This window comes from Mustela erminea, chromosome 4, assembly GCF_009829155.1.
Source record: "Mustela erminea isolate mMusErm1 chromosome 4, mMusErm1.Pri, whole genome shotgun sequence".
In the NCBI taxonomy this organism is placed as follows: domain Eukaryota; kingdom Metazoa; phylum Chordata; class Mammalia; order Carnivora; family Mustelidae; genus Mustela; species Mustela erminea.
Genome location: NC_045617.1, coordinates 67,780,413 through 67,803,073, shown reverse-complemented (window position 1 = coordinate 67,803,073; position 22,661 = coordinate 67,780,413). Strand labels below are relative to the sequence as shown.

Sequence of the window (22,661 nt, the reverse complement as noted above, 5' to 3'; positions counted from 1 at the left end):
GTGAAAATCTCCTGGCTGAACATTTTTGAATATTCCTGATGCCCAAGGTTATCATTGTGCAATTTGTTAATGAACTGAAACCCTAAGAGGTAATCGGAGTGTGTGGAAGGACAGTTGTTCTTACATAAATGTCTTGGATTCTTATATTGGAATCATAGTTTTCTGTTTTCTCTACTGTTGGGTTACTCTCTCACTTGATGTCAGCTATTCTTTTTCCTTTTTCTTTGAGGAGCTGAAATAAAGAAATTAGCATATTTAGTTTCTTAGGCATGTGTAAAGTAATATTTAATAGTCTCTGAGTAAGAGTCCGTTGGACTGTCTTATTAATAGAGTCCATGAACGCAGGTGTATACAGTTTGATATCTTTTAGGAAGCAAAGTCTGAGTTTTGTTTGGCCCTGCCCTTGTTTAGGTCTTTACCTGATAGAAGAAGTTGTGAGGTTTCAATATTAGATAGTTGAGGCAGGTGTTTGGGAGTGAAACTGTTTATCTCCCAACATTTAGTTGCCTCAATAGACCAGGCAGTGATACATAATTATTCCTAATTGCTGAGTTGATTTTACCTTGGAAATACTTGCCTATAAAATAAAACACTTTCCTCTGTAGTGAAAGGTAGCATGTTTACTGCCCATTATAAAAGATTTGGGCTCCCTAAGCCCGGTTGTTTTGCTGTAATGCAACCCATTCCATGTCCTGATATCATGTTGCCCTGTAGAAATTGGAACTCGGGAACTGTCATAAGAAAATGATGATATTTTGGCTTCTGCTATTGCTGTGAGTGTACAGTCCTTAGAATCTGACCCAGAAGTCTTGTATATTCTGTCAGCCTCTGTGCAGTTGTGACAGCTTAACTTATTAGCTTGTCAATAGAGTAAAACCCCAGACCCGTCACAATTTTTGGCAGTTTTAGTGATGAGGTGGGGATACTGATAGAGACATGGCTTTATAAGAGAAAGGATAAGGACTTCATGGGTAATCAAAGGGATTTGAAGGAAATCCATGGACATTATTAGTGAACATATTGACCAGCTTGTTTGGTCAATTGGGAAAAAATGGTCATCAGTTTTATTGAGAGTTAATGAGGATGAATTAGTGAGGGGGTTGTAATCCAAGTACCTGGAAGTAGGTTCAAAGTCAGTTGCTGAGAGGTACCCTGGTTATATCTAATCCTATTCTAGGCATGGGGACTTCCTCATCTATCTCAGGGTCAGCTTCAGATCCACTCCAAGGTGACAAGTAGTACAAAGGCCGATCCTGGTCTGGAGGAGGCTTCTGGCCTGCTCCAGACAATGTTTATAATTTCATGGGCTAAGCATGAAATGGGGGAAGTTTGAAACCATATGGGTAATAGCCAAGCAAAAGACTAGAGCTTTGGTGGTTCACCTGAAAGATGAAGATATGGGATCGGTTTGGGCAGAACGCTCATGAGAATTGGCCGGGGGATGTATAGTCATTGTTTAAAATGGCAAAACCTGGTCCATTTTTATGGCTCATCCCTTCTGAAGTCTGTCATATCAATCTTAAATCCATCAGAAAACAGTGAAAGGTCTTAAGAGTTCTTGCAGTGGGTCTGGGCTGCTATAAGGGAAGTTTGTCCCCTTTGTGGAGATTTCCCAGAAACAAAAAGCCCCTGTGGGTATCAGGGATGTGTATTGACTAGTACTAGGGCTCTTGTTGTCCTGGAGTGCTGATGAAGATGATCTATTGGAAAATAAACTACCCAAAGAAATCTAGACACATTGTTCCAGTCATCACCTTTGCCTTGGAAAAGTCTCATCATTATTATGCAAAACAGGAATAGCACTTTAGAGGTGTTATCGTAGGGTGGTAAATGCCTTCAGTGAAAAGAGACTCTAAAACAATTTCTCCTATGCAAATAAAGTCTGAGTCTACCAAAGGGAGCAAATGCCAAGCCACAGATTATGGCTGCTAAGTCTAGGGATTCTCAAACTAAAATAGATAATGTCAGTGATGGTGATCTTGCTGCTTAATACAGATCAGTGCATGAACTGAACACATTAAATGTTCATTTGATTGAGTCCTGAGCTTGCCGCCAATCAAAAATGAAATTAAATGTACCTCATTTACTAACATGGGTTATTCTTCTCTATGACGCTAGATCTTTCCCTACTCCTCTACCCCAACTTCAGCTTCTTGAATTAAAAAGACAGTGATGAGGCTGAGTTCTCTATCATAGAGGACCCGATTGTTACCCATACAAATGTTGGTAAAAAATACATAACATGCTAGGAAACTATGGGGAAGGGTGGAACATAAACTTTTATGGACATGTTAGATACAGGTGCTCAATTTACCAACTTACCCATCCATGGAGAAAAGGGATACCTGAATTCAGCTAAGGTGGCTTAAGGAGGGTTTGCAATAGAGGAAGGAAACTAATAGACTTTGGTGGTAGATCCCATTGGCCACTCCAGTGTCTTCTAATTGTGGGTTCTGTTACTGAATTCCTTATTATACCGTGAATGCTTACAAAATCCACAGGGAATTCTTCTGATCTTGAAGAGCTGCATGTGCAGAGGCATTAGGATGTTTGGGGCCTCACAACCCTAATGACCCCTTTTGAGCTTCAGGTCTCTATGACTTTGCTCTTTGGAGCCTCTGGCAAAAGGAAACAACCTTCATAGGGTGGTACCATTTCTGGTCCCGCCACATCCCTGATATGGATGCTAGGTACCCTTTTGAGTCAAACTGAGTGTTTGGCCCATGTGACTCTTCAGTCTGATATTTATACTTCGAAGTTTATCAGTTCATATACAGAGAGTAATGGGGTAGGAAGGGCCTGACAAGCCTCAGTGGCCAAATGGAAATGACATGGTCAGGAATGCAAGCAGCCTGACACCAGCAGCATCTTAACTTCACATGAAAAAGTGTCAGCTCTTCCCTTAGGGAAACTTTATCTCCTGACTCACAGGAGGTTTTTTTAAATGCCTGGGCCCTGCTCATTGATGGATTGGTTAAATTGAAGCCTAATTTAGTGAAGAGAGGCTGCTGTGACTTTTCAGGCTCAGCATCAGCTGTGCAGAAAATGCCTATTGTCTCTGCATATTGTCTGTGTAGCATTTGAGGTAGTCCATACGGGGCTGGTCAGTACTCCCTCTGATGAATCTTGTTACATATTTACTGTCTGCCATGATGTATTTGTTTGGTTTGCCACTTGAAAAACTACCAACTGGCAGATTAAAATTGTCCCTCTGGGGGCACCTGGGTGGCTCAGTCATTGGGCATCTGTCTTCAGCTCACGTCAGGATCCCAGGGTCCTGGGATCGAGCCCCACATCGGGCTCCCTGCTCAGCGGGAATCCTGCTTCTCCCTTCCCCACTCCCCCTGCTTGTGTTCCTGCTCTCTCTCTCTCTCTCTCTCTCTGTCAAATAAATAAATAAAATCTTTAAAAAAAAAAAATGTCCCTGTGGGGGCACAAGCTATGGAAATGGTTAAGCTGTCAGGGTCATTCATGAAGCCTTTTATGGTAAGGGCTTGTTCTCTGATAAGAACCAACTGGATTCAAGCTGCTGGTTTAGTGTACAACCAGACTTCTGCCATTACTACCTGGATTCATTACTGAACTGGACATGCAGCAGACCCACAGTCCAAGACTGAGCAGCAGGAGGTGAGGCACTTTGTTTCCAAGAGGAGGGACTGGCTTGGAAACCTGATGACTCATGCTAACAGCTGACCTCTTTGTCTCAGTGAAGGGGGGACATATTTTCCAGTGGTTTATTCATGCCATTCCATAAAAATTGACTGCATTGGGTCACCTCTTGGGATGTCGACGGGACCTCACTAATGTTGACAGTTTTCCAAGTTATGGTTTTGCTGGTCTATTCCAGTTAACCAACGCCAGTCACACCATTGTGGTCCATGAAATTAATCTATATAAGTCTGACTGTGGTTCAGCTTCTGTCACAGAAGCCAGGGCAGATAAGCAATTTCAGTGGCCCTTCTGTGCTTCCTGTCATCCAGAAGCATTTTACATGGCTGACCATTGAAACAGTCTCCTTAAAATCAACTCAAAAGATTTATAACTCTGCCTCTCTGAACTCCTCTGGTTCACATACATTAGTAAAACACCTTGGTTACTGAATCCAGCTGGCCCCAGTTTCGAGTCATTTTTTTGACCACTTCCTGAGTTATGAGAAGGATGGAAAGGGTGAGGGTTCTACCATACTTTATATTTTGAAAATTTGGGATATCATCCTGACCATTCCTAGATGTGATGAGTCTAATTCCCCTCATCATCCTGTTTGGTATGTTCTCTGGCTGTCAGCTTGGTCAAAAGGGGGAAGAGAAGATTCAAACTTATATTGGTTCAGCCACGTAAAGTTTCTTGTTAGATTGAATTGTTCTAAATCATAATGATATTGATCATTTGATTAATAAACTGCTTGCTGATTCTTCCCAGATATTGATATCTCCCTTGATAGTCTGAATAAGTTTTATAAAAAGAGCTGTGGTCCTCTTGCACTGACCTTTATGGATGAAGGTGTGTGTAATAAGGGGATGATTAGAAGAAGTTGAAGTAGTAGCTACTAGAATATGACATGATTTTGTGGTGATAGGGGAAAGGCAATGACTGAATGCGTGGATAGAAAACTTGAGATCTGGGAGCTGCATTGATCCAGTAAACAATGATGTTTTTGGTCTTTCCTAGCCATTCTTGGAACCTTTTTCTTCTTCTTCTTTTTTTTTTTTTAATATTTTATTTATTTATTTATTTGTTAGAGAGAGACAGTGCACAAGCAGGCAGAGGCAGAGAGAGAAGCAGGCTCCCCACCGAGGAGCCCGATGTGGGACTCGATCCCAGGACCCTGGGATCATGACCTGAGCTGAAGGCAGTGGCTTAACCGACTGAGTCACCCAGGTGTCCCTTGGAACGTTCTTCTTGAAGCAAACTGTCCTAGTGCAGCTCTCCCACTGTTAGAAGCACCTTAAATTTAAGTGACTTTTAGCTCTAGTATCTCCTGCTAGACAGCTCTGCCATGGTTTGAGCACCATTTCCCCTTACCTGACAAAGGAGTCTATTGACAACAGCAGAAGTTGGCTTAACTCCTCCGCCTCTCAGCAAAAATCACATGAACACATTTAGATGTCTTCCCCATGATTTCCGTGACTATTATTCATTCCACATGACAAATAAATGCCACTAGTTAGTGGTGTGGACACACAGAGATTGAACTGACTCATCCCCAAGACTAGACTTAGTTACTGGAGCTGAACTGGGAATCTTAAGGCCTACTAACTGACCTCGAAGCCACATTGGAGGCACCATCCTCATGTACCTCCCTAGCTGGTGGTGATCTGCTTGTGGGGCCCTAAATGCTCTAAAAAAACCCTTTCTTTCTGAGGGCTTTATGTGTATCTTAGAACTGTACTTGTTTTTTAGAAGACTTTTATGTTAGAGATGTTGTAAGAGACTTTCAAGTATTTAAATACTGTAGATCATACACTTGCCAAATGTGGAACTCCTTCCAAAATGAAGCTACCCTTGGTCACTCAGGAAAGTTTTATGGAGGAGTAACTGACTCATTATTTATGTGTGCCTGTGGACAGTAATCCCTGTCTCTAGTTAGAAAAGGTGGTATGAAATCTATTCCTGATTTTAGTTGAAGTGATCAGTAATACCACCTCGAACCTGGTAGTTTTCAGCCCAGGCTCTAATCACCGGCCAGGGTTGTTGAGGATGTTCAGAATTGCCTGAACGTTCCTCTCGTGGGGCTCACTGATACGTGAAGACTGGGTGGAAAGGTCAATACAGAAACTTAAGAATAAAGTCAGTTGGCTTTCTGAAGGCTAACTTTAATGGTTTATGAGATTTGTTCAGCTGATTTGGGCTAGTACTCTGGGGGCCAGTGTTGAGGTTAATTCTTCAGGTTGGTCTAATTCTACTGCATAGTTTAATTTAGATACAGAGTTTGAGGAAAAGGAGGACCCAGTGACTCTAGTTTCTGGCTTTACTTATGTGGAAAATATTGGACAGTAAAGATAGGATTGTTGGAGTAGTAAAGAGCCTAGCACTGGACATATTAAAGTTTGATATGGCTGTGAGACATTTATATAGAGATATAAATTAGAAGATTGTGAGAGTTTGAAACCCAGATGATGGATCTCAGGAGGTGATGAAAATTTAGGAATCTACAGCATATGGATGGCATTTAAGACTTGAAAATACATGAATTTTCTAGGAAAGTAGTACAGAATTTGAGAGGTTCAGGGAAAATCAAGCATTTTGCCAATAGCCCCACTTCCTCTTCACCACCTTCACTCCTTCAAATTACCCACTTGGCCCCCAAATATACTTGAGTTTGACAGCCTTACCGGAAAAAGAAGGGAGATTAATCAAATGGCAAATATAATTACTGCATTGATTACTATATGGCATTCTACCATGGCATGGACATAGTTCGCTAAATGTTTATTTTAAAATAGGTTCTTAGGTATTGAATTTTGTATTCTAATATAAATGCCACATCAGTAACTTAGCTAAGGAGGTGGTTATAGTTTGTGGCGGCTGTTTAGTTTTGATTCCATATGGCTTTTCCAAACTAACAATTTGGGAGTTTATTGTACCTAGAGACATTTTAAACTGTTTTTCTCTCCCTTCTCAATGATTTTTGGGCTGTTGTCAGAATTCGGTGATTGTACTTTTGGTGTTCCTTTGGTCTCCCACGTTGGTGCCATTTTATCTCTTGATTTTTAATATCATTCCTTTGCTCTGCTTACAAAGCTGTCTTAACATTGAATCAGACATTAATGAAGAGTGGCAAGAAACGCTATAAAAGAACCTTGAGGTATTTTATAGCTTTGGAGAAGGTGGATGCTTGACAGATTACTAGACAACGTACAAAAAATGATGTTATGGGGTGGAGAAGAACGGAAGACTGGGGAGACCCAAAGCACCGACCTTGTGCTCAGACTTTATGGAGAGTCAGCAGGGCCAATGTGAAGGACATACTTGTAAAACTGTAGTACCTGATTTATTTTCTTGATTTAAAAAAGTATGTGAGGGCCACCTGGCTGGCTCAGTAGACTGAGCATCTAGTTCTTGATTTCAGCTCAGGTCATGATCTCAGGGTCAGCGGATTGAGCCCTGCTTCCGCTATGCCCTGGGCAGGGAGTCTGCTGGAGATTCTCTCTTGCCCCCTCCTCTTCTGTCCTTTCCCCTGCCTTCCCCAATCTCTCTCTCTCTCTCTAGTAAATAAATAAATCTTTTAAAAAATTATGTGATTTACACTAAACCTTTGAGTTGTTATGATTGACTAAACTCATCTCAGTTCACGTGTTATTTTGAAGGATATTCATGCATTTAACAACTAGTGCAGCTGCAGAACTCTGTAAGACACTGCTGGGACATGTCAACTGTCAGCAGTTCATAATAGCTTCATTCCTGTGTCAGCATGTGGGGCAGGTCCTCACTGACCGCACTTAAGTCACTGACAGGTAGTTTTTGGAAGTCAAAGTGTTATTTTCAACATTTTAAAATAAAAGGGAAACCAAGCCTCTACCCATAATACGGCTCTCCTGGCTTTTAAAGATATGTAGTTCCTTTGATTTTAGTTATTTTATTAACTCAGTAGTACCTACAGGCTACTTCATAATAATTAGCATTGATTGACAGCTACCTGCTTAATTTTAAGTGTGGGTAATGGAAACAATTATTGCTAAATGAAGTATATTTGATAGATAACGTCTCAAAAATATGTGGTTTGCATTGAAAAAATAAATACTGTACTATTGACACTCTGAGACGGAAACTTTTGTTTCATAGGAGGAAAAAGGGATACTTCGAAGTTTATTGGGGCCCCTGGGGGGCTCAGTCCATGGAGCATCTGACTCTTGATTTTGGCTTGGGTCATGATCTCGGGGTCCTTGGATTGAGCCGTTCATCAGGCTTTAATGTTCAGCAGGAAATCTGCCTGAAATTCTCATCCTCTCCTTCTGCCTCTCCCCATCCCCTGTGTGCATGCACGCTCTCTCTCTCTAACGAATAAATCTTAAAAAAAGGAAGAACGGTTTATCTGTTTGTTCCAGTTCATGTAATTAGTTGGTAGCAGTACATTGGGACTGCAAGAGCAGTTAGTAAATATTGTTAAAAAAATCAATAATATGGGCGCCTGGGTGGCTCAGCGGGTTAAAGCCTCTGCCTTCAGCCCACATCCCTGCTCAGCAGGGAGCCTGCTTCCCTTCCTCTCTCTTTGCCTGCCTCTCTGCCTACTTGTGATCTCTGTCTGTCAAATAAATAAATAAATAATCTTAAAAAAAATCAATAATGTAATTTTCTGCTTTAAACAATGTAAAGTAATGGTACACCAATTAGGAACACTTTGATAACCTAATATAAGCTGAGTTAAAGATTATATTTTTCATCAGAAAGATTGTAGTTATTTGTTCTCTCAAAGGGTTGTAATTACAAATGACATTTGTTTTCATGTTCATAGTTGCCTTATTCATAAAGTTTTCATCCCATGTTGCTCACTGACCCTCTTCCTCATGGGCCCCCATGCCCAGACTGGGGAAGAAGATTACCATCTAGCCAGCCTTCTTTAATTCATGAAGAACTTATTTTGTGCTTCTCAGAGGTATAGGTACAGTTCTCTGGGTCTCTAATGGAGCAGGAATTGACATACATTTTGCTTCAATGACTGTTTCTTGAGCTCTTCCGCATTTAGGAAATACCGAACGACTTCCACTCCTTAAAGGAAGTAGTCATTTCAGAAGCCTATTCTGTTGAAATTAAAAACTCTAATGTCTACCATAGTCCCTATGAAGCTCTAACTACTTAAGCTTTGGCTGCACAGCTGACACTAGTGATCCAGCCATGCTTGCAACAAAGCACTGGATCTGCCCAAACGAGGTCTCTAAAATAATTGATCAGCACATTTTATTAACTCTGACAGAGCCAGGCAGCTCTCTGTCCAGAAAGAATTGCAGCGGCATCCAGACCTGGCCTGAACGGGGGCTGCAGGTGAATGGTTCAGTTGGTTTACAGTTACCCAGTTTCCCAGCCTCAGGGACGGCTGCCAGCAGCCAGCCCCACGGGAAGACAGCGCCCTCTTCAGGTGCCGAGAGCACCGGGCTTTCTGGAGCGCCTCGCAGGCCCGAAGCAGGGGGTGGCTTCTCAGTTCCCATACCACCAGTCAGCCCCATTGAGCTCTTTACCCCTTGGGTATCGGTCTTTATTTTGAAAGGTTGGCCTCACTGGTATTTAGAGTCACACTGTATAAAGATGAGGAAAAGTGGAAGAAATCATCCCAGAATTATGTAGACTAAATTGGAGGCAGTAATTCCCATAATGCCTGTAAAGGCTGAATTGAAATATTGTAGGAGGGACTTAGCCAATGAGCTTAGTTTTTGGAGATCCACGGGCATGTTTTTAAACGGCGAAGGGATGAAAGTTTCATAATATCGTTTTCTCTAAAGGAAACTTTTTTGTTTTTTTTAATAAATTAGAAAGAAGGGAAACTTCAGTGCCAGAGAAGGGGCTTAATCTGCGTTATCCTTATCTCTTGTATTTAGCTCTTTGTTTTCATTAGAATTCAACATAATTCTTTTCTTCCTTGGTAAACATAAAAGGCTTTGTTTTAGAAAACATTTTACATGAAATGATGACCTCTGTGCAAAAATTTATAGTTGTGATCATCCCGTCCTCTACCTCAAATAAAAATACAAAAAAAATGAATTAAATAAAAATGCCTGCAATTAACTTTCCACTTTGTCAGCAAACATATCTGTGTGCTCAAGGGAAGAAGAAAATGTTGTACTTAATGCAGAAATGTAATAATGAAAGTAAAATTTTACAGGACTTCTTCCCCAACCAAAACAAATGAAATAAAATAAAAACCCTGAAAGGAACAAAAACCAAAATGCTAGTTTGGACATTGAATAACAATCCTCATGTAATCCTTGCTTAAGTGAGTACCAGTCCTTCACTTGCCAAGACGTATTTCTTCTACAGAAATGTTTTGCTTTAAAAGAAATTAAAGTAACATTTGATTTTAGAAAACTTAATGCAGGGATTTAACTCTTCGAGTAACTATACCAGTGCGTTGTGAGGACAGCAGGTTAGTAGCCTAGAAGTCAGGGTAAAGGCGATCTGTTTCCTGTATGCCCACTGAAAGACAGGTGCTGTTGATGGGGGTGACCTCTGGTGGCAAGTCATCTTACTATAAACAGAAGGGCGTGGAAAGCCATTGGCTGGAGCCAAGAGTGTTTACTCTCCAGGTGTCCTCCCAGTTAACCTAAATAGCTACACTGCTTCTGGAGCCAGAAGATTCATGCCAGAGCAAGGTGTTTTTAAGGCTACCTGGATGTTGGTTAGAGACTATAAACCTTTCAGAGTATTGTGTAATCCTCGAACCAGGTTTCATTCTACTCATACTGGAGAGTGAAATTTATTGGCTGTTGAACTTCACACACACACACACACACACACACACACACACACACTCATGCACACACAAAACTTACTTCCAAATAAAACTGGAATTAGTTTCAGGTTTTTGGACTTGAAATGAGGTAAGTTGTATTTAACTTTTGATTGAGACATTATAATGACTATTATATGGTATGGTAAGTCATACATTTAAATATAAGCAGTTCTTTCTCAGAGAAGAATGTTAATTAAAATAATTTGTTTGGATTTTTCTCAGTTTTAGCCCAAGGATAATAGAAGAAATATATACATAAAATGGAGGAAGTGGGTCAGTATAGAGAAAATGTCCAATGCACCCATGCTAAGATGTTAAGAGCATTTTGTTTTTCCTTCATAAAATGTAATAACATTATGTTAATGCTAGGAGAACTGCAGGTGAAACAATAATTGATAGTAAGTAGATTACATTTCATTAAAAAATACTAATAGTGTATTTCAAGGAGTTTTCCCTGATAGCTGCATGCTGTAGGATTTTAAAAAACATAATGCCATCTATTTAAATGAAAAACTTTCTTTTCTGGATACTTTTTGTTTTGAAAGTTTGTGCCAAATTTGGATTTTTCTTTAGATTTCAAATGCATTCTTCTCAAAGATAAGTGTTTACATTTTTTTAAGAGAACAAATGTTTCCCTCTTCTTATGGGATTTTTCACCTAAAATTCTAATAGTAAAATCAAGTTTAACTTCTTTAAAAAATCTTAACTTTCTAGTTGGTTTTACCTTCAGTTGATTGTGCCGTTGAGTGGGACTTTGATTTAGAACCTTGATGTAGAAGCCTTTGATATGCTTTGGTTTAGATTATTTGAATATAGGTTTGTCTCTTTGAATCTCATGAAGAAAGAGTGTGAATTGCTGTTTTGCTGCATCAAGGGGCTAAGATGTAGTAAATTGTCAGAATAACTTCAGTATCTAAAAGATTTCTTTTATTCAAGACAACTGAGGAAAGTTTTGCTCTGTTAGTACTGTTTTATTATTCTTGTGAGAAAAACACAATTCAGGAGGAGAAAATATTCTCTAATTCTAAGTGTCTGTGACCACTGATTTACTGCCAGAGTTAGATTGTTTAGGGAACCTGTTTGAAGAGAGAGAGGATGAATTATCACAGCCAATAAGTTTTCCAGTTTGGTTTCCAGGGTCTACTGAACATCAGTCAGCACTATCCGGTTTCCTGCTCCTTTCCTTGATTGCAGTTATGATTTTCTGAAATCCTGTCTAATTGAACAATGATGCACTACCTTCGTTTGCTTTTTGAGTGTTTGTTTTTTCACCAGAAGTTTTCTAAACTACAAGAATATTCCTTAATCAAAAATGGTGACAGAAGCAGATACCAATAAACTATAATGTTTTGTGTTAGAACTTGGGAAGAGGAAGGGGGGGAGAGAGAGAGAGAGAGGGAGAGGGAGAGAGAGAGAGAGAGGGAGAGGGAGAGAGAGAGAAGAGGAGGGAGGGGGAAGGAGGAAAAGGAAAACAGAGAAAAGTCCGTTTTTAAAATCTCTCCTTTGATTTTTCTCTTTCTTCCTCCAAGTTCTTAAAAATTACTGCTGTTAGAATTTTCAAAATCGTAGGATCTCACTTTTGCAGCACGCAGCCCTCCTGCAGAAGGAAGGTGGTTGTGTGTGTCTGGGGGCAGTCTTACATTTTGCTTTGGGGAAATGGTGCAAGCCAATTTTGAAGGTAGTGCAGCTGTTGAAGAAATACAAAAGCCAGATGACTTCATAAGTGTGTATTGAGGAAACCAGGATAAATTGTCCTTAGAACCTGCTCTCACAAAGTCATTTTAATTGAGGTCAAAGAGGAAAAAATCGTAAGTATATTTCAATTATTTATTAGGTTTACCTAGAATGAGACCTTCCCTACAGATAGACCTAATCTATAATTCCTTTACTCTTTAACCCTTGTGTTTAACCACTGTGTAGATCCATTTTACTTTGAAACTGCAAAGGGTGCTCCATTCCTTATGACAGATAAATATTTAGGGTCAGAAAAATTGTGAGATTACCTGACTAAATTCTTACTTCCATGTAAGGAATCAACTTCTATATTTCAAAAAGGCTTAAAATAAATTGCTTAGTTTTTACTTGAACTTGCACAGTTAATAGGAATATTTCTTCTTATCACATATTTGTATGTGTGAAATGTTTCACGTGAAACTGTAGTGCAAAATGTTAATTTAATTTGATAGAAAATCTCAGACAGCAATCTTATAAATTTTTTTTAATGTGTAAATTATGTCACAGTCTGTGTTTTATTAACTCTGCTAATGAGGATTTTCATTTTAGGATTAAAACTTAAGGAAAGGTGATTTATTAGCTTTTTATAACAATGCTTTGCAAAATGGATTTAATATAAAACTACATTAGGTTTTAAATGTTAGGTTAGGTTTTAAAATGTTGCTAAAATTATTTTTAAAAAATCATTAAAATGGATAATGCTACAAATATATTTTTTCTTCTTATATATAGTTCAGTTAAAAAATAAAAAACTTGATGGCACCACCCTGGGATTTTCTCTTTAAAAAAGTTGTCATTTTAATGGGAGATCAAGAATTTAAAATTTACAGGATTTGGAAATACAACTCTTTGTTTACTTTTATAAACAAAGAGTTGTATTTCCAAATCCTGTAAATTTTAAATTCTTGATCTCCCATTAAAATGACAACTTTTATAAAAGCCAATATAAAAGTGCCAGAAATATGTACATTATAGGTAAATGAATCTTCAGATTAATCTACAGATATATGCCAGTCAATTTAAAATTGCCTTTAACATTTTATTATTTATGTTCTCTCCATCAATTTTTTAAAGTCAAAGGATTTTTCAGTTTTCCTTAAGTTACTGTGATACCTTTGGAAACATTAAGAGAGTTTTTATATATTAATTGAATATATCATTTAGAGTTTATATATTTGGTTCAAACTAAGAGATTTTAACAGAAGCTTTTACTAAAATTATTACACATAAACTCTACAATTATATATTAATAAACCAGATTATCTCTTTATTATTATTATTCAAATTGAAAAGGTTAGCGATCAGTTATACCTATTAGACAAATGATGTTCGGTATACTAGAGTATGTTACAGAATGATTGATATTTATGCTGCAAAACAAATGATAGCTAATCTATGCCTGTGGCCAAATTCTTTTGAAGTTTCATGGCTGAGATGAGCCGAATTTGTTAAGTGGTAGAAGGCTGCGTTGTCTGGGGGCCTGTTGTGCGTGGCAGGTCATGATAAATGGGGAAGTTTTTCTTAACCTTGTGGCCAAAACATTCCAATATCTAAAAAAAAGGCGGGGGGAACCCCAGAAAGACACAGAAGACATTGCCAAAAACATTAGCAAGACTTCTCTATGTAGGGAAAATAAGATCAACTCTTAAGATTATTTTTAAAGCATTATTTGTGTGAATTCATAAATCTTCGCTTGAATGGGGGAAATCTAAGGCTAAAAGATGTTTATATTTAATGTAGGTGGAATTATTCCTTCTTGGTACATAAAGGAAATATATAGTAAAGTCAGCAATTTAAATTTAACTCAGCGGCTTCTACCAAATTAACATTATGCTCCTTAAGTGCTAGTTCTTGGTTTAGAATTGAATATTCCACTTTTTTTTCTTGTTTTAATACTATCTGCTTTGTGACATCCAGGACTGCAGAGAAACATGTAAATATGATGTATAAATGAGACCAAGATCTATGGGTAAATATCTCTTAGGTGTTTATAGTACACATTTGTGAGAGGGGAAAAAAAAAACAACAACCAAACCCTTTTAAGACTTATCTATCATATTTAGACAGAGTATCATGGTTGAACAATCTAGTCTTGCTTCCAAACTTGGAAGGGGGGAAAAAAAAACCATTCATATGTGCTGTAACATGATACGTTAAGGCATCTTATGGTTCCTTTTGTGGCATTTTAAGTACTATGTTACCTTTGATATAGTCCCTGTTGGGTAATAATGAAAAAACATACCATTAGAAGGAGTTTGAAATTTTCCTGGATATTTCATACAGTGTATGTGGAGTTTATGGCAGGTGACAAAGAACACTGGCATAATTAAGGAGAGAATGTGCTTCCAAATTCTAAAAGCTTATGAGGTCTGACATTTGATTTAATACTTGTATGCTGTACATATATAATTACGTTTTGCTTCCCTGAGTCATTGTTACTAAGTTGCGTTTTAAATATATCCAACCTTGCAATGAACTCTCAAATAATGCAAACGCTATTGTGACAGTTGAAGTTGATGAAGAGTTATAGCCTATAGGATTTTTTACTTTTAAAATATAATTCCTCCCCAGTGGGTGATTTTGTATAACTTCCCTCCCTCCAACCTGGGTCCTGGAAGGCCCCCTGCTTTCAAGACCAGAAATCAAGTAAGATCTTGCCCATGACAGTCCAATACCAGAGGGGTACAATAATTTCTACTTCAGGTTTTTGGTTGTGGATTTTTACTTATTAACGCTCTAACCCTATTGTTCTTAGTAGATATGATTATTTTGTTTAGTGTTGCAGTTAAAAACAGAGCATTCAATTGTATCTTTGTATTTTATATATGTATAGCGGTTAAAAAAAGAATATGGCAATTTTTCTTTGAACTGAAGTGGATGTAAGATTTCCAGTTATGTTGTAGAGTTCCCTCACTTTTATAATAAATAAATAAATAGCTTTGGGAAAATAAAAAGCTTTGGGCTTTGGGAAAATGATACTTGGTGTGGCAGGGGAGAAGCTTGGGGAAGCAATGTTAAAGAGCTTGAAAAGAGATATGCTAAGTAAAGGGAAGAGTAAAGAAATGTTCCGAACTCCATGAGAAGGATTTTAGAAATGTACACATTTTAGAACCGCGGGATTTTTGTTTCTAAGAAAGAGTGACACCTTATAAAAGTAGATTTAGTTTATTAGAAATTAGATTTTTATGAAGTCTGTCCCTAAGACTTAATTTTTTGATGACCATCTGGCAAAATGGAATTTTATTTTATGTTATTTATTTATTTATTTATTTATTTATTTATTTTTTATTTTTATTTTTATTTTTATTTTTATTTTTTTTTTATTTCCAGCATAACAGTATTCATTATTTTTGCACCACACCCCGTGCTCCATGCAATCCGTGCCCTCTATAATACCCACCACCTGGTACTTAGAGTGGAGAAGGGTGTTATTTATTTATTTTATTTTTATTTTACTTTATTTTATTTAAGAAGCATCTCAGTTTGTGTGGGCATATTAAAACAGTGATATAATTTTAAAAACTTACATAACAACTTCTGTGTTCCAAAGATGTTTTTATGTCTTAAGTTTTTAGAAGTGAAGAAATGAATTGTAACATATAGAAAAATGTAAAATAAGTCTTGTTGAGAAATGTGGGGACATTTCAGTTGAAGCCAGTTTAGATAGTGTCTAAGTTTCATTTGTATGGGACTACTAGCAGAAGAGCAATTCTATGCTGATCTTCTAAACATAAATTATAAACTTGGTTGTACAAATAATCACAGATTACCTCATTAAAGTATGCATCCAATGCTAAGTTCTGGAGTAGTGTTCACTTGTAAATATCATATTTATAAAATGCACATATTCTATTTGACTATTCCAAGTAAGTATTAGAATAATTTTTGGCAAAAGCCTCCATAGTAAAAATTATGTATTTTGTTGAACATTCCAACTATTATTATTTTGGCTCAGTTTTTAAAAATTAGCTGACACGTACTTTTATATTTTCTTAGTTATGTTATTATATACATTCTGAAGTAAAAAAAAAAAAATTTAATTCATATGTATTTAATTCTACTAACCTGAGAACAAGATGATCTGAGGAAGCCCATAAAAGTATCAGCTGGTTCAACTGTAAAAAATTAAATGTTTTTAAAAGGGTCATCTAATTAAAATGTATTTAATGAGAGTATAAGTTATATTCCTAGAATACAGCTGGAATAATTACAAGAAAATACTTTTTCATTCCATTATATAATTTGCAGTTCATATATAACCAACTTTCTAAGTATTAGAAAATATGAGAAATGTCAAAACAATTGATATTTCAAGCAGTCTCTTATTTTCACTAAGTCAGAACCTAAAGGTAACTGAAGTTAGATACCTATTCTGCTTTATTGGGCAATTATTTACAACTTTATCCAATCCAGTCATAAAATACATTTTATAACATATACACTGATATAAGACACTGGGCACTGACTTACGATATTTGTATAAATACTGTTTATTAAGTCATATTTAGAGTTCATTCACATTTGAAATACAACCATAGTTGACAACCTAAATTTTTGTTGTTGACAATAACTCTGCATCACTTTCTGTATTTACAAAGATTTTTCCAAACAATAATCTATAATAAAATTTGAATTTGGAGAATAGATTTTATTTTTATGCATCTTTTTGTCTTTTTTTTTCCTTAAACATGCTTCATTGAAATCTAATTTATGATATTTCCTATACAGTTCAGTGGAGAAATAAAGATTGTCTAACACACCATCCATAAAAATATGTATAATGATCTATTCATTGCATCAGCAGACTTTCATCTCTGAAGTTTTTATCTTGGATTTATAATTGTAGAGTTGATCCTTTATTATCACTGTATTGTATATTCTGAGACTCAATCATTAAAATTCATTTCAAAACAAAATGAAGTTACAAAAGAGGTCTTTTTAAAATGTCATCATCTATTATTCCATCCTTTTTTTATTATCATTAATGTTTCAGGATTTATAAACAGCAAGATTAAGTAGAAAATAATTGGGATAATTGGCTCCAGCTTTTTAAGAAGATGGTAGATGGGATAAAAGAAATTTGTTCTTCTTTGCAATTTTTTAAAATGAGTTAATTCTGTTTTTCCTGAGAAGACTATAAGCTTCTCAAAGGGTGTAAGTGGTTAGAAAATAGGAAGAATTTGAAGGTGTTTTTTATTCTTGAATATAATAGTCATAATGAAAAACTTCTAGAGATGAAATGTTCTGCATTTATTTTGCAGACATTGAAACTGTTGATGACTCTCAATACCAAATCTTACATTCTTTACAATTCATTTGAAAAGTACAGTTTACATTCCTTATATACATACAGCCTGAAAAACTGGAAGGGTGATAGTATTATAATTGTCTAGCTATTGTAATATTCTCTACCCTTTATCCTGCTTTCTCTTGGGACTTACCACTGACATATTCTTTGTTTACCTGTTCTCAGATTCATTACATGTTGTCTCCCCTAGAACGCATGACCCACACAAGCAGGTTTTTTGTGGGTCTGAGTCAGTTTTGTCCACAGAAAGAGTGTGTATGCCACATATGTATTTTCCATTTTTTTAGTAGCTGCCTTAGAAAAATAAAAAGAAACGGGAAATTATTTTATAAACCCAGTATCTCTAAAATATTTCATTTCTCAATATAAAAAATACTGAGATACTTTACATTTTTTTCACATTAACTCTTTGAAATCCTGTGCACCTTTTACCCTTCCAGCGTATCTCAGTGTAGACTAGCTGCACTAAATAGTGAAAGGTGGTTAGAGGTTACTTTGCTGGACTCCTCAGCTCTGGTCCATCTCCATGCCCAGAATGGTACCTAGTACACCCCAGTGCTTTCAGTTAAAGTGCTGTTGAGTTAGCCACTTCTGATATCTCAGATGTAAAACACCAACAGAAGCACACAGGACCTTTTCTGCAGTTGTTGCGGTGTTGGTAGGGGCACTGGATGCTAGAGGTTTTTGGAAAATTTCTTTAAAGCTCCATTTCACTTTGCTTATGTGGACTTTAAATGTTACCAGTGCTTGATAAAGACAGGGTACTTCAGTAGCCCAGTTTAAAAGATTCCTTTAATGGTTGATGTATTGTAGGAAATAACTAGTAGGTTCTTTACAAATTTTTCCATGGGATGTTAATTTCAACTCTTAGTTTTAAAAAACCTACTAATAGCAAACAGCACATCTAGCACAGGAGAGAAAGAAAGGTTTGATGCATAGTATTCAATTCTAAATCCATCCCTTTTAGTGCTAGCTGTGGAACACTGGACAAGTTGTTTAACCTTGTTGAGCTCTAGTCTTCTCTTTTGTAAAAGGAAGATTTCATCCATCACACCCTTCTTCATAGATTAAATGAGATTGCATATATACATAGTCCAACACAGTGAGTGGAAAAAGTAATTGCTTAATAAATGACAGCAATTGTTGTTGTTATGATGTAGTAAAAATTCTACTTATAAAGAGTAAGACATTTTTGATCTTCATTTTAAACATGTAAGTAGTGTGTTTATGAATTTTAGGTTCTTTTTTTTTTTAAGATTTTATTTATTTATTTGACAGACAGAGATCATAAGCAGGCAGAGAGGCAGCAGAGAGAGAGAGGAGGAAGCAGGCACCCTGCTGAGGAGAGAGCCTGATGCGGGGCTCGATCCCAGGACCCTGAGATCATGACCCAAGCTGAAGGCAGCGGCTTAACCCACTGAGCCACCCAGGCGCCCCGAATTTTAGGTTCTTAATGTACTGGTTAAAATGCCTTTATAAATCTGGAATTGAATTTTCCTACACAACTTGCCTCCAGATTAATCTTCCTGATTCTCAGTATTCTCATCTATGAATTGGGAAAAAGTAGTTTCTACCTAAGCATTAGGACTGGCATATAATAAACACTTAAAACTTTTAGCTATCATTCATTCATTCATTCCAAAAATTTGGTGTTTTGATATTTTTCTGTTGATTACATACTGAATAGTTATTTCCTTAAAATAGACTTGTAATTGTTTTTTATTTTGCTTTGATTTTGCCTGTACTTTTATAACGTTAAGTAGGATAAAAATTTCACATTAATGCACCCTATTAAATGCATTTATTAATGTTCTTTGTCTTTTTCCTTTTGGCATATTGTTTGCTCACCTCCTTGTGTATCTTATGAAAATTAGGCCTTGATTTAAATTACGGGCATGAAATTCTTCCTCACTTCTTTGCCTGCTTGTTTCTACTTTTTCCAAAAACAAATTGAAAACTTAATTGGTGATCTCTGAAAACAGAAGGTTCTATATATTTTGTGAGGATATTCATTCTCCAGTAGCATACCTACTTCAGTAACCACATTCACTGAGGTGTTGCTGATCTCTCAGATGGGAGGGTGTGTTCAAATTTAAACTATCCATTTGCCTTCTAGTTCCATGATCAAGACACAATCAACATATAAGTTTCCTAATGATTCATTTCACTTTTCCCAATCAGTTCAGAAACAAGACAGGGGTTTTTGAAGTATTTTAAAGAAGTTATAAGTTAACATCTTTTTTGGTCTTTGGTATTATCAAAATTTCTTTTCAAGGACAGATTAGAAGATCAAGTTATATTCATCTTGGTACTTTGCTTTAATCAGTAATAATATTCTGTCAGTTGTCTCAGAAGTATCTGTCAAAAACATCTTCTCACCTCTGTCCTCATAGCTCTTGTCTTACTTTGGGTTGTCACTATCTCTCACCAATGGCTTGAAATGTGTTTCTCTTATTAAACTCGTATTTGGGGAGTGTCTGAGTCCCTTTGAGCTGCCATATCAAAACACCACAGACTGGGCGGCTTAGAAACAGCAGGAATTTATTTCTGGTGGTTCTGAATGCTGGAAGTCCAAGATCGTGCTACTAGCGTGGTCATGTGGGTAGGGTAGGGAGCCCTGTGGGGTATCTTTCACAAAAGCATCAATCTCATTAACAAAGGCTCCAGCCTGATGGCCTAAGCACCTCCCAGAGGCCCCACTTCATAATCTCCAGGGGTTGGGATTCCAGCATATGCATTCTGGGAGGACACAAACATTCAGACCGTAACAGTGAGCTTCTTCTCAAGGCTAGGGGTATAATAATGGGCAAGACCAATGCCATCTCTGCTCTTGTGGAGCTGAAGCTCTCTCTCCTATTGCATTAGTCTCTACAGCCTTCACTTTGCCCCGCTTCTACACTATCTTCTACATCATCTCTCCCGAGGTTGTCTATTAAAACTCGTCAATGGTCTTAAGTGCCCAAAGATAAATTCTGAATTCTTTGTCATGTGTAAGGTCTTCTTCATAATAGGATTCCTCTGGCACATCCCATGATATTAAAATAACTTTTCTCCAGATTTAGTCTTTGAAGACTTTCTCTTTTTAAAGACTCATTTGAGAAGTCACTTCCTTTGTTGCTCTCCCCATGGTCCTTTGACTGGGCTAGATTTTCCTCTAAGCGTCCATAACACGGCACCACCTTTCCTGTAGCAGTTATGGTATTCCAAATGTTATTTTTCCCTCATTGGACCATGGATAAATGGATGAAACCCTAAAAAAGATCACTTTATCGAATTTATAGCTCTAGCAATTTATGTGGATAAAGAATATCTATATCTACTTCAGTCTTTCATCATAGCTTGAGCTATGAAACTGAGACTCAGTGGGTAGTAGACAGTGAGTAATCAGTAGATATATTCTTTGCCATCATAATTACTATTCTGAGACTAAATTAAAATAATCAGAACTTTCTGGTTAATTATTTAAAGAACGGTGCTTTATAAAAGCCATGAGTATTTTTTTTTTTTTAATCCTTTGTTTTTTAAGCCACAGGAAGCTTATCTGGTTCTGACTCTTGCTTTGGAGTTTGCAGTGTGGTCTGGGGCTTCTTCAGCCAATCCCAAAATCTAGTCATCATAGTCTTGAGGAAAGTAACATTGACTTTGAGGTGATTGTGCATATTCATTGGACAGTTCATGTAGTTTCTGGTGATGAATCATATAAAATAACCTGGTGGGAAATAAAGGTTTTGTTTTAGTATACTACCCTTATAGCTTTTTTTTTTTTTTTCTTTTTGGACAATTTTTAGTGGGCATATGACTTTTTTGGGTTTTGTAGGAAATTTTGTTTATATTTTAAGAAAATTATTCATTTTTTAAACTTTTTTTTCTTTTAACTAATTCCTCTTGAAGATATTTCTTCACCCTTCATCTCATGGTGCTGAATTCCGTGTCAAGAGCATAGACGCTGCTCCATGATTAGACAGGGACAATAATCTCTTTGCTCATCAGTTTTATTTTCCTATTGTATAAATGTATACACGGGATACAGCAGAGAGTGAGGTTAATCAAGCAAAATAATTGATTTCCCAGATGATGAAAATGTCTAGGCTTAGAAATTAAAGCAAAACACATAGGTATTTGAAAGCATAGGAGTTTTTGTTTTGTTTTTTTTAAGTGTTCTTCTGAGTCAGAGGAGGAGAGAATTACTTTATGAGCTGGAAAGACAATGCTAGATCCTTAAAATTCAAAACTTACTCCTTTTTTTTTTTTTAAGATTTTATTTATTTATTAGAAAGGAAGAGAGAGAGCATGAGCGGAGGTGGGGGTGAAGGGGCAGAGGGAGAAGAGCAGACAGATTCTACACTGAGTCGGGACCCTGATGCAGGGCTTGATCCTAGGACCCTGAGATCATGACCTGAGCCAGAGTCAGACACTTAACCAACTGAGCCACCCAGGTGCCCCTCAAAACTTATTCTTAAGAGATGTCATTTGTGTGCCCAGGGTGTATATCCAGTAGACTTATTTTTCACCTCTAAGCTTCGCATTAGAATTTAAAATGCCTTGGATTCTGTAGGTTGCATAGATGGACCCTCATGATTTTAACACTGAGAGTGTCTAACAGTGGACTTGTAAATGTGTATTGTTCATGCTCCATATTAACTAAGGAATTTTTAAAATTGAGTCTGCGTATCATATACCATTAAGCCCATAGTGATCAGATAAAGTTATCTGTGCTTGAAGTTAAATTGCGAAAGTAGATTAGTGCTTTACCTTCTTTCAGAGAATGTATCACACACTGTTGTCCAGAAATGTTTAGTCCTAGAAGTCCTAGAAGCACAAGTTACTTTCATTCCTTACCTTTTGTGGGCCCAAAACCACAAAGTGGAAATACAGTCTGCAAAATATATGTGAGAAGTCTGTGAGCCCTGCTGAGACTTAATTGATATGCTGAGAAATATATAAAGCATACAGCCACCGGATTGAGAAAATGAAAATTAATATGTGAATGTTTTAGCTCACACGCTGCTTTGCCCCCAGAACCTGGTGTTTATTATTGTGCACTGTGGTAGGGGACAGAAGCAGTATCAATTGGAAAAACATTTCTTCGTGAATTGAGAACAGTATGGCTTTCTTGTTCCTAAGTGGGAAACCTGGTTCTTTGGTTTCTTTGTTCCTAGTTAAGCTAGTCCCAAGCCA

The 22,661-nt window shown here is 37.0% G+C and overlaps 1 protein-coding gene across 8 annotated transcripts in view; it reads left to right on the top strand.

Moving 5' to 3' along the window:
* The window catches only part of EYA4 (EYA transcriptional coactivator and phosphatase 4), a 273,415-nt gene that overhangs the window by 118,920 nt on the left and 131,834 nt on the right, over positions 1-22,661 (top strand). The gene's annotated exons all lie outside the window — the stretch shown is intronic.